The sequence below is a fragment of the Pongo abelii genome, chromosome 14 (genome assembly GCF_028885655.2).
Source record: "Pongo abelii isolate AG06213 chromosome 14, NHGRI_mPonAbe1-v2.0_pri, whole genome shotgun sequence".
Taxonomy (NCBI): domain Eukaryota; kingdom Metazoa; phylum Chordata; class Mammalia; order Primates; family Hominidae; genus Pongo; species Pongo abelii.
The window spans coordinates 29,418,992-29,435,625 of NC_071999.2; the positions used below are offsets into that span (position 1 = coordinate 29,418,992).

The 16,634-nt window shown below is 44.2% G+C and overlaps 2 protein-coding genes across 5 annotated transcripts in view; both read right to left on the reverse strand.

The window, feature by feature from the left end:
- LOC129047184 (uncharacterized) overlaps positions 1-16,634 on the reverse strand; it is a 608,921-nt gene that overhangs the window by 235,618 nt on the left and 356,669 nt on the right. The gene's annotated exons all lie outside the window — the stretch shown is intronic.
- Positions 1-16,634, reverse strand: part of LOC129049650 (VPS10 domain-containing receptor SorCS3-like) — a 222,649-nt gene that overhangs the window by 204,583 nt on the left and 1,432 nt on the right. The gene's annotated exons all lie outside the window — the stretch shown is intronic.

Below are 16,634 nucleotides of genomic sequence, written 5' to 3' on the forward strand. Positions count from 1 at the left end.
CTCATTTGAGCACATAATAGACACTAAGTAATCACTGTCAAGGCAATTAAGAAAGGGGACTTGAGGTCAGGCGCTGTGGCTCACACCTGTAATCCCACCACTTTGGGAGGCCAAGGTGGGTGGATCACCTGAAGTCAGGAGTTCGAGACCACCATGGCCAACATAATGAAATGTTGCCTATACTAAAAATACAAATACAAACTGAGCCAAGTGAGCCAAGATCATGCCATTGCATACTCCAGCCTGAGCAACAAGAGTGAACTCCATCTCAAAATAAAAAAGGAGACTTGTGCTGTTTCATCACACATGCCTAAACACCTACCAATTTCATCTACAGGTAGGACCAGCTCTGCTTAGAAGCATGAAGACAAAATACTCATGTGCATACATGTGACCTCTCTGCTATTTTTCTCTCCTCATCTCAGCTCCTGAAAAAAACACACGGATGAGCCCTTTCTCCCCAGACATGATTCTTTCAGCATCCCTCAATCTGCCACTGCAAACCGGTTTGGAAGAAGCATATATTCAGTTAGCATGTGACAACAGTGTTTCATACAATATAATTAACACTGCCCTACCCCATTTCTTTAAAAATTAGTAAGTGCACAAGAAACAAAACACAAAACAAAACCAGAAGGGAGAAAGGCAATTTTAAAATGAATTCGACTGCAGAATCTTATGTTCCTGTAGGCATAGTAGATATTAATAATTCAACAAAATATTACAGTAATTACTATACTTTGCAAAATCACCACAGTGCCCTTTAGCACAACTCCTACCAATCTCCCTGCAACTTCCATTAACAAATAAAGTACAATTCCCTATATTAAATTTGTTGTTTAAAAGCTCAATATTTTATCAGAACTAATATATTTTAAATAATCAGTCAAAACCAAGAAAATCCCTGGCCCTGTATTTCTCACCCCTTCAAGTGAAATTCCATCTTCACAGTTAGAGCTAAAATTGATTTCAACTCCAACAAGAATACACTAAATGTTAGGGTCTGAAGGCCCCTATTGAGGGAACTGAGGATTACTCAGCTCTCAGGCTCTGCTGGAATCTGATTAGCCTGCCAGAAGGAGAGTGAGAAGGAAAAAGAGTAGACAATTAATTCTTTCGGACTATAAATCTGGCCTACCGCATTCAGCTCCAGAAAAAGAAACCATGAATTGTAAAGAGAGGCAAGGGGCAGGCAACCACCAAAAAAACACTCCTAAGTCCATCCCTGAGCATGTATGTAGCAGGCTAATGATCTCGAAATATAGGTGAACCTCACTTTATACTATAATTATGTTCCCACAAATTTGCTACATCCAATCTCTCAAGTTCTATTGATTTTACCTGCTGCAAAAATGCTGCAAAATAAACCACCTAAATCTCAATCACTTATTCTCACAACAATCAATCACTTTATTCTCAGAAATATTCAGGGCAGCTTGGGGTTGGCTGATCATAACTGGGCTCAGCTAGGTGGTTCTAGCTGGGCTGGGCTGGTCTAGCGTGGGCTTGGCTGGGAATGGCTATGTACTAGTTGTCTCTCATCCTCTTCCTGAGACCAATAGGCTATGTTTTTCTCATGGCCACCCCAAAGGCACAAGAAAACAGGTAGAAACACACATCCTTCGTGATAACTGAGCTTAGAACTGGCACACTATCACTTCCAACTCTCTATTGGCCAAGCAAGTCACAAGGCCAAACCAAAAGTTAGAAGATGGGGAAGAAGGTCCCATTCAGAGAGAGGGCACTGCAAAGGTCCCATACAAAGGGAGTTATAAAGAGAAATTAAGAACAGGAGCTAACGACACAATCAACTACATCTGCCAAATATTTCTTCAGTGGACTCCTTCTTATCTACCCCCACTGCCACCATCCAAGCCATCATCCTCTTCAGCTACATCCTCTTAGCATTCATCCTTTTTTCCCTTTAACCCACAGGGTGATCAGAGTGATTTTTTAATATACATTTAATTTTATCATTTTATCACTCTCCTACTATAAAACTTTTCATGGCTCACCTCTTTTTTTTCTTTTTCTTTTTTTTTTTTTTTTTGACAAGGTCTCACTCTGTCATCCAGGTTAGAGTGCAGAGGCATGATCACAGCTCACTGCAGCCTCAATCTCCTGGGCTCAAGTGATCCTCCCACCTCAGCCTCAGCCACCTGAGTAGCTGGGACCACAGGTGCATGCCACCATGCCCAGCTAATTTTGTTTGTGTGTGTATTTTTTGTAGAGACGGAGTTTCTCCATGTTGCCTTTCAAACTCCTGGGCTCAGGGGATCTGCCTTCCTCAGCCTCCCAAAGTGCTAGAATTGCACGCATAAGCCACCAAGACAGGCCATCCCTTTGCTGTTGGGATAAAGAACTAAACCCTTGCTTAGTCCTGCCCATGCCTGCCTGTCTAGCTTCATCTCATCTCTCACCATCCCCCAGCCTCTCTGCTCCAGCCACACTGTCCTTCCTTTCCACTTGCTCCTCCCTGCCACAGAAGCCCTATGCCCAGAACACTATGCCCTCTCCTCTGCACCTAATCCACCCCACACATCTTTGCAATCTCCACTCATCTGCATCTCCCTCTCTGCCCTTCCTAAGTTAAATGTCCCTAGTGTTGTCATGCACTGCTCACCATTACAGACTCAGAATCCAGCAGCACCTGGCACATAGAGGGGACTCCACAAATATATATTGAATACTGATGTGTTAGTCCATTCTCACATTGCTATAAAGAAATACCTAGGACAGTGTATTTTATATTTAATAAAAGAAGTTTAATTGGCTCATGGTTCTGCAGGCTGTACAGGAAACACATTGGCTTCTGCTTCTGGGGAGACCTCAGGAAACTTCCAATCATGGCAGAAGGCAAAGGGGGAGCAGATGTCTTACACGGCAGGAGCAGGAGCAAGGCGGGGTGGGGGCAGGAGGCACGGCACACTTTTAACCAACCAGATCTTATGAGAACTCACTCACTGTCACAAGGACAGTACCAAGAGGATGGTGCTAAACCACTCATGAGAAATCTGTCTCCACAATCCCATCACCTCCCACCATGCCTCACCTCCAACAATGGGGATTACAATTTAACATGAGATTTGGGCAAGAACACAGTTCCAAACCATATTAATTGGCTATTGCTGTGGTTTTTAAAAATGATTTTAAATTTTTTTAAATAAAAAGAAACCAAATATCACATGTCCTCACTTACAAGTGGGAGCTAAATGATGAGAACTCATGAACACAAAGGAAGGAACAACAGACACTGGGGGCTATTTGAGAGTGGAGGATGGCAGCAGCAGAAAAAATAACTATTGAGTACTAGGCTTAAATACCTGAGTGACAAAATAATCTGTACAACAAGCCCCCATGAAATGAGTTTACCTACATAACAAACCTTCACATGTACCCCCGAAGCTAAAATTAAATAAATAAAACTACTCCTTTTTTTTTTTTTTTTGAGACAGAGCTCTGTTAACCAAGCTGGAGTGCAGTGATGTGATCTCTGCTCACTGCAACCTCTGCCTCCCCGGTTCAAGTGATTCTCCTGCCTCAGCCTCCCAAGTAGCTGGGACTACAGGTGTGTGCCACCACACCTGGCTAATTTTTGAATTTTTACTAGAGACAAGGTTCCACCATGTTGGTCAGGCTGGTCTCAAACTCCCAACCTCAGGTAATCTGCCTGCCTCGGTCTCCCAAAGTGCTGGGATTACAGGCATGAGCCACCGCACCCTGCCTAAAACTACTTCTTTTGGTTGAGTTTTACATTGAAGGTATTTGTATAATGAGTGTCAATAGCAAATGGTTCTGCAGAGCGTTTAATCCCCCACCTTATACTACCGATTTTGTGTAAATCCAGTTTTAATGCATCAGGCTTCCTCAAGGGTTGCACATCACTAATTTGAACAAAGTCACAGGTATCTGATGTTATGTACCTCCTTTTCCCACCTTCATCAGTCCATGAGTAGAAGGGGAGACACATATAATGCCAAATAGCACATGATACAAAATCATCAAGTAACCTAAGTACTTCCCAAATCCAAGAAAAACTTTTTTTGACCCTAGATTTCTATGTCCAGAGGAACCACCATGCCAATGTGAGAGCAAAACAAAATTTTAGACATGCCAAGAATCTTTTTAAAAAGTGGATCTCCTGATCATCAGAGAAATGCAAATCAAAACTACAATAACATATCATCTCACCCCAGTTATAATGGCTTATATCCAAAAGACAGGCAATAACAAATGCTGGTGAGGACATGGAGAAAAGGGAACCCTTGTACACTGTTGGTGGGAATGTAAATTAGTGCAACTACTATGGAGAACAGTTTGGAGGTTTCTCAAAAAACTAAAAATAGAGCTATCATACAATCCAGCAATCCCACTGCTGGGTATATACTCAAAGAAAGGAAATCAATATATCAAAGAGATATCTGCACTCCCATGTTTGCTGCAGTACTATTCACAATAGCCAAGATTTGGAAGCAACCTAACTGTCCATCAACAGATGAATGGATAAAGAAAATGTGGTACATATACACAATGGAGTACTATTCAGCCATAAAAACGAATGAGATTCAGTCATTTGCAAAAACATGGATGGAAGTAGAGGTCATTATGTTAAGTGAAATAAGCCAGGCACCAAAAGACACACATGGCAGGTTCTCACTTATTTGTGGGATCTAAAAATGAAAACAACTGAACCCATGGGCATAGAGTAAAAGAATGATTACCAGAGGCAGGAAGGGTAGTGGGGGAGAGGGGGAGGTGGGGATTATTAATGGGTACAAAAAGTAAGATGAATGAATAACGCCTAGTATTTGATAGCACAAAAGGGTGACTAGGGTCAATAATAATTTTAATTGTACATTTTAAAATAACTAAAAGAGTATAATCTGGATTATTTGTAACACAAATGATAAGTGCTTGAATGGATAGATATCCCATCTTCCATGATGTGATTATTATGCAATGCATATCTGTACCAAAACATCTCATGTACCCCATAAATATATACACCTACTATGCACCCACAAAAAATTTTTTAAATTAAAAATTTTTAAAGCATTAATATCTCCCAAGCACTGGGTGATCATATGATTCATCATCTAAGCCTGGATCTTTTGAGAGTCAAAATACATCTATTCATATTCTATCAGGACAAGAGGTATAAACCAAGACATTCCCATGCATTCTCTGAGAAAGATTACTTGAGGATATGCCACAGAAAAATGAAAAGCAGCCCACAACAGAGGAATGGGATCCAAAAAACAGAGGCACTAATCCAAGAGTAAAATAAATAGAAATCTCAAGATGACAGAAGGGAAACAGGCCTAGAAAGAAAGAAATCAGTACAAATTAGAATATCTAATAATAATACAACTAAAAAGTTGGAATATCATAGTACTATGGTGAAATAGCATATTCTTTATCTTCCTATAAAAAAAAATAAAACAAGTAGAAACACATGGTAAAACAGAGTTCTCTACAAGAAATTTACACACCACACTGACATAGCAGAATTCTGAACAATTGCTAGAACAACAGGTAATCTATTTGACCTCAAAGCTCAGAACATTCCTTGTCAAGTGACCCAGGTTTGGTGATAGAGTACGACATCTATTTCTTATTGTGCTAGTAGATTTTGTTGCAGATAATAAAAACAACCAGAATTTTTTAATAATTTCATTAATTTTCATTCACTGTGGTCTTATGTTCAAGTTATTTCCTAAGCATGCTCCAATTAGCACGTCTTATGCTATCTCACACTGTTCTCTGCAATAGCTGTCCAATATATGTTTACCACACACAAAATTGTAAGTTTTCTTGGGTGTCTAGTCTGCATCACATAGATTTTTTTGCACATGCTGCCTCACTAGGCATATACTAGGTGCTCTCTAAACACTTCACATGATCTGAAAAGAGTAAGGCACAGCAATCAATACAGGTCATGACCTGGGGCAAATGTTCTGTTAAAACATCCAAATTACTCTCCCATCTGAGAATTTTATTATATCAGACGTGCCTTGAAATAAATTGCACATCATGCCTGGAATAAGAATCTTGGGTTTACTACCATGGTATGCGTGTTAATGGAAGTGTTCATTTGTACTGAGAGAAGGCAGAAGAAGGCAAGAGCTGCACCTGGTCTCAAATCTGTTGTCAAAGGGTCTCTAGCTCCTTAAGGAATAAAGGAGAGGTGAGGTAAACTAACAACTTGAGTTCATATCACCCCCTATTCTTTTCAAAATGCTTCCATGTGCACCATCTCATTTTTTAACTGTGACATAAAGGGAGCAAATAGGATTATGCCCATTTCACCCACCAAGAAATGACTGACCTAATACCACATCTACTTTGTGGTGAGATGGGCTGCACCAATTTTTGCAACTTTTTCATTTTACAGGTCAGGAAACTGAATCCCAGAAAATTCAAATAACTTAACTGGCATCATACTAAGCAAACAAATTATTGAATGAATGAGTGAAAGAATGAATGAAAATACATGTGCTTGAAGTAAGACCAAATCTAGGCATGCTTGAAAGAAGCATTTTCCATTTTTTAAAATCATACTTGCAGGCTCTCTCCTTACTAATAATGCACCCATTTAAAACACAAACACACACATTTAAAATATATTTAAAACTGGGGTTTAATCCCACGGGGAGCTCTGGGAAACCATGAAAGAAACATGTCTCAGAGTTAGCCAACCCCAGTGGTCAAGGGGGCTGGATATTTATCCATCAACTCCTACCAGTCATTGGTAGTGGCTGCTCCCTGCACCCTCACAGGCACTAATTCCTTGACTCTTCCAGCCTGTAGCTTGTGTGATCAAAGCAAGCTACAGTGGCCAGGGAAAGCTGGTCCCTGGTGCTGGTGGTTGGAAATCAAGCCAGCATGCAGAGCAAAGGAACATCCCGGGAATGCGGATAGAGTACCAACAGATCTCCAAATAAGAATTAACATTCTTTTTTTTTGAGACGGAGTCTCACTCTGTCACCCAGGCTGGGGAATGCAGTGGCACCATCTTGGCTCACTGCAACCCCTGCCTCCTGAGTTCAAGAGATTCTCCAGCCTCAGCCTCCCGTGTAGCTGGGATTAAAGGCATGTGCCACCAGCTAATTTTTGTATTTTTTTTTTTAGTAGAGCCCAGAGGTTTCACTGTGTTGGCCAGGCTGGTCTCGAACTCCTGACCTCAAGTGATCTGCCCGCCTCAGCCTCCCAAAGTACTGGAATTACAAAAATTAACATTCTTATGTTAAAATAGCCTATTATGCTAGGCCCTTTATAGGCATCATCTCTAAGATTCACAACAATCCTGCAAGTCCAGTATTATCATCATTTTACAGGCAGTGAAACTAAGGCTTAGAGACTTGTTCAAGGTTGCTGTGGCTTAGGGACCTTCTCATGACAGAAAAGACGCTTTAGAGTTTTGAGAAATCTTTCAAACAAAAGTTTGCTTTCAAGCATGAATAACACTGAAAGCAACACAGTGAGATAAGCAACTCTTTCACCAGTAAGGATACCCTCCTCTTCCACCACCACTCTGGAAAACAAGTTTCTCTGTGTCACCAGCTTCATTGTCTCAGAACTCTTATTGTAGACAAGTTCCCCCACTATGTGTAATCACATTCAGATATGGCAGCTTGAGCTATTTTTCTAGTCTTGAAAATGTTCAACTCAGTAATTGTTCTTCATCTCCCACTGAGAACAGATTTTTAAAAGAAAAAGTTTATTTCTTATGCAGCAGTGTAATCTTTAACCTGATTCTAACCATCTGAATGAGAAACTGCCTACCTCACCATAGATGTCAAAAAGGCTTTTGGGAGGATGTCAGGCATGTGGGACCTGAGAGCCTGTGAGAGACAACTGCAATGTCCCAGGGTGCAGACCCCAGGCCAGCAACAGCAGGCCAGACACTACTCCATCCCCAAGACACCTGTTCTTTACCCAGGCACTTTTAAGTATTTAAGCAAGTATTTATTCTGTTCAACTCAATAAGCACATATTGACTAACCACCAGAAACAAGAGAGCAAGGAAGCAAAAAGGAAGGAAATACAGAAGAGATGTGAGAACCCAGCCTAAGCATCACTTCCAGCTGAATCTATTTGTAGAGTGTTAGTTCAGTCATTAATGGTCTGAGTATCTAACTGCTGAATGAACGTGTTTGTATCTACTCCCCTTTTTTCTGTAGGAAGAGGCTGAATGATCAGCCCCCAAGGATTGAAAACTGTCCTGCTGCCAAATGACTATTCATCTATGGATCATCATACAACCCCTACACAATTCACTTACAGGCTACTTTTCATCTTCCCTCCTTCAGAACAATTCCTGGTACAGCATTGTCTTGTTATTTCATCCTATTTATTTTCACTTCTTTCCCAGGGCAACACTCCCTCTAGTGTCTACGTAGGGCTCTCAGGTTCCAGTCTTGGTACATAGGGTGAAGGCAAAAAGGGAACTCAAGCCTACAACTCTATGGGTATAGATCACCACAAAGTAGTGGATTGTACCAGTGTGATAATTCTGGGGAACAGGCTGCAGATATTCTACAGATAGCTCCAATCCATGTGATATGCCCATTTCACAGCAGGCACAAATACAGAAGAGGAGAGGAAAAATGTAACATTGAGGTCTAGGCCATGACTTTGGCATAGATGAGTTTTTGGCACAATGGGATCTGCTTGTCAACCAGCCCCAGCAACCCAGTGTTCTCCAATGTTCTAGAAGCTACACACTTTACTCACTTCCCTCAAGAAGTCTCCCTTGATTAGCTGTGAGTTGTATCATGGATGCCCAATCTGAGAGAAGCTACTCTTCATCTTTCTGGATCCCTTAACTCTCCATGCAATAAAAGCCCTGTAATAATGTTAAACTTATTCATAGCTTATTAGTGTAATCATCTAACGAATATGATTCTGTTTCTATTACAAATTCTGAGTATGAATTTCAAGAATACAGGTCCCCAGTTATTCAATTCTAGATCCTTTTCAACACCTACTTTAGCATGACATAAAAGGTAGACATGGCAAAAACTCATTGACTGGGGACATGAACTATGGGAGGTGGTTGAAATGAGCATCTTGATGAGAACTGGGTTCTAGCCAAGGCCTTGCCATCAGCTCACTGGGAAACTTTGAGCAAGTGCCTCCTTCCTCTGCTTCAACATTTCCATCTGAAAATTAAGGGAAGGCCCCTTCCAGATATAAAAATAATAACTAAACTAAAGTATCTTGAGTGCTTGCTACAAATGGGTCAGGCACTTCTTTTAAGCGCTCTGCCCTGTACAGTCTCACTTAATTCTTACAACAGCCCAAGGTAGAGATACTATATCATCACCCCCTTTTTTCAGATGAAGAAACAGCAGAGAGGGTAACAACTTGCCCAATGTCACACAGCTATTAAGAAACAGAGGCAGGACTTGAACCCAGGCACCTGGCTGCAAAATCCATGATCTTATTTAGTATGTGGCCTGTTTCAGGTTCCCAGTCTATCTGTTCTCAACAAATCCGGAAGAGGATTGCATTCATGATGAAATCTCTCCACAAATACGAATTCACACAAGTTGTACCATACACCCATACTAAATAATCCCACAACCCAATAGAATCCTTGATTATCCTACATAGCTTTATTTCCAGTTTTTCCCCTAATTAGGTTTTTTCTCTCTCCAATGCATGCCAAGTAACAGTCCCCTACCTAGCCAAGGGCACAGTTTTACTGACCAAGAACCCTGCTGGCCCCACTCTGCTGCAGGTCCCTCTCATCTCAACCAAGCAGGGATGGCTTCCTCTGATTCCCTGCATGCACTCAATAGCAGAAAACAATCTGTGCAATCCTGAGGTTCTTAGACTCCATTATTTTTTCCAAATTTACTATAGAACATTTATTAGTGTACTATAAACAACAGTATTTCCATAAATAATTAAATCCAAACTACACTGATCAAAATAAATGAGCAAAATATTCCTGGTTGTGATGTAACCAGGCTTGATTCACTCACTAACTCAAATAACAAGGTGACTCACAAGAGGCCCCCATTAACAATGGTTAGTAAGATACAGCTTGTCCAACATTAACTAGCTTGTTATTCATTGTCTGCAGCCACCGCGGTGGATGGGCAGGGTGACTATAGAGCATGGCCCCAGAACAGAAGGAAAGAATCTATTCCTAAATCTCTCTGACTAGCCTCATATGATACCCATCCTGGGGCCTCAGTCTACCCTACCTATAAAATGGGCACCTCACCAGAGTGAAAACACACAAATCCTCTTAGAAGGAAAATGCTCTATTAACCTGAGAAGAAAGGAGAAAAATGGGTGGGAAGAGGGGATGGCTCTTCCAAGAGAAAAAACATAAGCAGGGTCCAAGGTCGGCTGCCACGTTTCTGTCTGAGCCTCATATCCTCATCTCTATCATGAGTGATTTGATGAAGACAATTCCCAAGTGCACTTCCAGCCTTGACATTCTGCAAGTCTCAAATTCCTGTAGTATGTCCCACAGGGATCCTCTCTTCTGTGAGCTCATAGCCTGAAACGATCACTTGACAATTAACCACATATCACCCCATGGCATCTGTCGTCTTGTCATGTGTTATTTAACTTTACAGAAGAGCAGTCTCACATCCAAAGCATGTCAGCACGACTACGAGGCAAATGCTGTCTCATCCTTCTTTGTCTCCTCTCCATCACACTTCTACCAACCCCACAGTTTCTAGGAGAATGCCACATACATAGGAAACACTCAGAAAATGGATGAATGTCTTATGGGGGTGTCCATCTGATCTTTGAAGTGCATGAGAAGCCAGGATTGTTAACTAGTCCTTATTTCTATCCTCTTACTAAGTAGCATAGAGATCCCTCTGAATCTTATGGTAACATTCATACATTAAATAATACACCAGTTGTCTAAACTCAGTGTTATTAAGAGACAGTGTTAACCTGCTACTTATCTTAGGGCAAAATGATCTTCTTTCCTCTCCTCTTACCCTGCAGCTAAGGCACGGTCCAACTCCCCAGGTGAGTTCAGTATTACTGAGCTATGTACTACCCTACGGCACATGCTGCCAGGCATGGATGAGAAGAACAGAACTCACACTTGATGGTGATTGGAGGGAGGGGGTGCTGTTTTAATTATTTCAGCTCTTACCCTCAAAACACTCACCAAATAATATAAGACTAAAGTAAGTACTAAACTAAATATGACCAAATGTGTGGTGCATTCTGCAAATTCTATAAACAAGTAGGGGAAAAGAGAAATAAATGCTTCCAAGGAAAGTTTCACAGAGCCACTGAGTCTGAATGTTGAACTGAGCTATGAATAACAGGTGCCCTTTCATCAAGAAAGAAGGGTACCCCAAGTGGAACAGACCTCAAGGTGCTTGGGACAATGAAGGCGCTGCCCCGGCCAGAATGCAGGACTCAATCAGGGAAGAGTCAAATCCAAAGTTGGAGAAGTAGACCCGGGACATACATAGCCTTGAATGCCAGGCTAATGGACTCTGGATCTGAATTTAAGAAACCAAAGTTCCTCAAGCCAGAATGCAGACACACCAGATGAAACACTCCTGGCTACAGTAGCTGTCAAGTTCTGAAATCATTGCTATCCCAGGCAACAACAATTTCTAATTCCTTTATAGCTTCTGCTTGATGAGACTTGAGACTGTCTTTCATTCACTCAGTCAAACATTATCAAGTGCCAACCATATGTAAGGCAAAGCTCCCTCATCTCCAGTGACTACCAACAAAGTCAGAGCCCTATCCAGAGCCTTTTCTCAGTTACCCACAACACCAGGAGAATAAACTTGGTTAGCCAAATTCGATCCATCCCACAGAGCCAGTTCTGCTTACCAGAACTGCCTAGTGACCCACTAGGCATTCACATTCTATATTTCCCACCTCCTCCTCCACAAGGCCTCTTTTCTCCTTCAAACTTACTGCAGAATCATCCTTTGACATTTTCTCCCTTTAAGGGAAGTATCTCAAACCAGCCAAGAGGCCAAAAAAGGCAGAAAGCAGGAAATCAACAGGTAGGTCAAGCCACAGGCCTTAAGTGACTTAGCCAATCTGTACCTAGCCTTGGATAAACCACTAGTCTCCAGCCAAATCTTTCTATCACAGAGTGTCTGCTTTGTCGCACCTCTCTGCTCCTTATGAGATGATTCAGGGCCCACAGATCATCCAGTTCCAGGATTCCTTCACTGACAATAGATTTACACAGTCCAAGGAAAAAGCAATTTTCCCTTCTGTCCACTGAGCCTTCCTGCCACTGAAGTCACCAACTCCCTTTCCCTTAAATCCAGCACCACTGGAGAAGCTGCTTCTGGGCATTCCTTCTTTGCCAGCTACAAAGCAAGTTCCAGCCACTGCATCTCTGTAATCACTAAATCAGACCTCCCAATTAAGGAGTCTGCAACTTCTGCTCACCTTGGAAATCACTGAAGGATCTGAGAAGGAAATCACACCCTGTAATCCAGCCATCAGAGAAATCACAGAGCAGATAAATAACCTGTGCCCAGCTCCTCCTCTCCCCACGGCCCCTCAGACCAACAATGACCAGGAGCAATTAGTGCTGTTATGTCCCCATGCATTTCCCAGCTACATCTCAAGTGAGATGGTTTCCCCATGTAATACTAATTGAAAACAATTTTTTTTTGCAAAACCCTGAAGAATGGCTTCTGTGGCAGGCTTCTTTATTAAGCCTCGAAAAAGGCAGAATGCATTAAGATATTGTGACACAGGAACTGTGAGCAGGGACGATGAAGACAAGGCAATCCAGCCAAAAGCTATTTGAAAAATCTGTTTGGGAGCCACAATTAGATGATCCAGTGAGTGAAATACAATTAATGTGATCAAATCTGTCACTATTTTGCACATTAGGAGTAAATATTTTAGAACACAGTCCAGCTGAATTAGTTAAGGGTAGGAAATCCTGCCTGGGATAATCTCTGTGTTACACCTACTGGTATGCTCAGGGCAGGGTGATCTGGGAGGGCCTAGAAATATCAGCATCTCCCCATTTCTCTTCACCAAGATGCAGTGTTGGGCACATTAATTGAGAACTACCTGGCAAGTATTCCAAGCAGACACACTGCAGGGGCAGCAGCCTGCAAACTGCTGCCACTTCGAGTGCGCTGCTGGAAGGAAATGAAGATCAATGTTAGGGCAGATGCAGTGTTTTCACCTCGGCACCAGGAATGGGGGGCCCCATGAAGGGTTAATCCAAGGAGGAGGGGGTGTGGAGAAGTGGACTGTGCCTTCACAACTTTCCACTCTCCAGAGCCATTTGCCAACTCACTGAGCAAGCAGGGAGGCTTCTTCTTTCATTTGAAGGAAAAGGACAGAATAATGTGTTTTTCTGTTTCCCTGTAAGCCACGGGGACTGGGCTCCCTCTGGGTGTTTGTGAAACACTCTCTAACCCATTAATCACCAGGATTCCAGCTGGAGGCAACTGGAGAGAAAAAATAGCAAATCGCTCCTCCAGAGTAAAGGCTCCAAGGCCAAGTCCACTCACTTTCCAGCCAGAACACCTGGCAGGCAACATGGTCAGAGGTGGTGCCCAGACCCCATGCCCTCCTGATTCCTTTGCCCAAAGCCAGTTGCACTCCTTCTCCTTTGCCCCCAAAGCCATCTCTTCTCAGTCCTGGGACCAAGGCAAATACCCACCCGAAGCCTTGGTCAAGGGTCTCCTCCTGTACCTTCAACCACCTGGGGCACACACTGGACCAATGGGGTGGGCTGAGGGCCCTTCTCCTTCATGTCCCACCCTGCATCTCTGACTGTAAACTCAGTCAGAATGGAGTTCAATTTTCAATTTCATAGGGTTACTGAAAACGCTCCCCAAAAGGGAACTCATATCAAGTAATCAGGTGCATCAGAGACACTTGGAAGAAGAGCAAGGAAACCCTCATTGTGTTAAAAATTAAACTGGTGGCCTCCTGAAGAAGGACATGTCTAATACTCCAGAAGCCAGAAGAAAAGATAAAATTCTCTTTCCATGTCAGAAGAGCCTGGAGCTAGGCCCCATGTTCTCTGTTTTATGGACATTTCCCTCCACTTTGAAACCAACGATGAAAGAATCTTCCCAAAGTGTTCTCATCCCCATCACTCTTCACCCTGTCTTATTTACAACACCTTCTTTTCCTGCCATCAGGAAAGGGGGACAGGAGAAAAACCAACTGGGTAAATGTTGCTGAAACTGGTTTCCCAGTGACTCTCCAGGAGATTTCCTTAAAGTCTCAAAGACAGGGCCATGTGAGTATGCCTCTCCATCTTCTTTACAGAGGCTCACAGACCTGATAATCAAGGATGTCTCTCTCGTATTGCCTACAAAATGTGGTCAGAAAAGACAGGTCCAGCCTAGGGGCTAAAGAGGCAGTTCTTCCCCAGATTGGAGAGAGAGGACAGTGTGTGGCCCTACATCCACCTGTGGTGCTCTTGCACGGGCAGTAAGGCTGGCCAAGAGCACAACCAATAAGTCCCTGTGGGCTGTTCATACATTGTCCAATCTCATTGCTGTCACCAAGGTCTCCAAGCCCAACTGCTCCAGTCCCCAAGCCCCTTTGGCCGTCATTTGACTGAAGAGTCATTTCCCCAGGGAGCACAGGCCAGACCTGCCCCTCACCTCTTCTGCTGCACAACTGCTTTGAAGATGAGCAAAGAAGGCCATGCACAGTTAACTGCTATTTGCAGGAAGCATTTTCTCTAAAGTCCCATCTTCAGAGGCTTTGTAAATACTCAAAAATAATCCTTAAAATAAAAGCAGAGACACAGAAAAACTCTTCAGGGAGGGTGAATTTATATTGTCCTAATGAGGCAGTAGTGAAGCCACAGATGTAAAGACATTACATCCTCCTCTTCCTAGGATATATTTACTTCCACACATCCTATCCATCCATCCATCCTCCTCACCAAGTAAGAACCCCAACACACACACACACACACACACACACACACACCCTAATTATCAAACTAAAATGAAGTTGGGATTCACAACCCCTGCTGTCAGAGAATCAACCCTGAGGTCAGAGAATCTCCCCCCAGCACACACATATCCAAGTCCTCTTGGAAGGGACTTGAAGTCTTCAACCACCCAGCCCTGCAAAGGCACACATTGTCCACCCCTCTCGCCAGAGCTGTCAGCCCGAGGCTATGGGGGTCTTCATCCAAGGCAGATGAAGCCCGCCATCGCGCTGCTGCGAAGCTGGTCTTCACTGGTCCTTCAAGCCCAGCATGGGCTACCCAGGCTGGGCTGCCCGAGCTGTGCATCATTAGAAACCAAGAAATCTGCACTTTGGTATTGCTTATGTGCTACCTTCTGTGGACCCCTCGCTTTCCTCTTATTAGATACCCAATCCTGGACATCCCAGGCTCTGTTAAAATAAGGCAAAAATTTCCCAGAGAAATTTTGTCAAACACCGGTCATGAAGAGAAATACAAAACGGCAGGGAGTTGCGGGGTGAGTTCCTATCAAATCAATTCCCCAAGGCTGCTTGTACAGACACCCGTCATCCTCCGCCTGGAGCGTGCACCCTACCCAACGCCAGGTTCTGATCCGAACCATGGAGCCAGAGAAGAGGAAAAGATTTTCCAAATCTGGCTCAGGTAGGGACCGGGGGAAGGAGGGAAGTGGGGGAGATGGTGGAAACCTGTCCCCCGCCTTTTCTTTGCTTGGCTGCACAGCGCTGGGTGCAGGCGAGGTAGGGGGAGCCCCTCCGGGCACGCGCTGCGGGCCGCTGCTGCTGCCAGGCAGGCGCGATGCTCAGTCGGGCGCCCAGTCCGGAACGCCGGAGTCTGCCAGACCGGGCTCAACGACGCCACCTCTCGGTACATCCTTGTCCAGGAGAACCCGGTGGCGGGGAAAAGCGGGGGGAGAGGTGTGCAGGAAGCTCAGGCACCCAACTCCGCTCAGGGAGCCGTTTGTGGCGCAGGACGCAATGTTGAAGGCGAGAGTTTTCTGCTCAGCGACTTCCGTGTGCCTGTGCGTGCGTGAGGGCGAGCGGTGTGGCATGGGCGCTGGATGGGTGTGGAATTTCGCTTCACGCTTTAAACTTTTTTTTACGGCCTCTGCTACGGCTTTCCAGGGCCGCTCCCTGGACTTTGAAGGAGGAACCGGGGTTACCTGAAGGCCAAGGCTGGGGGCCGACTTGGCCGAGCCTCCCTCTTGGGCTGGAGGACTGCGCGCCTGGAGCGGAAAGCAGCGACCCCGAGGCGAGCAGGAGGCCGCGAGTTCGAATGGCCTTCCGGGTTCCCTTTCGCGTGACGGGAGCGGGGGAGGGGGGGTGGGGGTAGGGGGAGCCCGGGCAGTCGCAGGAATCGGTCTGTTCTGCGGCTTCCGCCCCAAGTCAGCCCTTTTTCTCATCCAAGAATTCAGGCACCCCGCAAAGAGGAAAACTGACCCTCCAAGCCAAGTATGGGAGAAAGCGAGCATAGATCCCTCCCCCACTCATCTTTAAGAAGCCCCTTCCTCCACTCCCCTCCCGGGGGCCCGAAGCCTAGGGTCTCCAGTAAATAAACGCACACAGCGTCTAACAACAAACTCCGTTAACCTGTTGGGGGCGTGGGGGGAATCGGACAAACCTGTTATCTCGAAAAGTCGAGTCGTCCCCCGCCTCGACCCCCGAGCAACTATCTGTCCCTCGCTCCC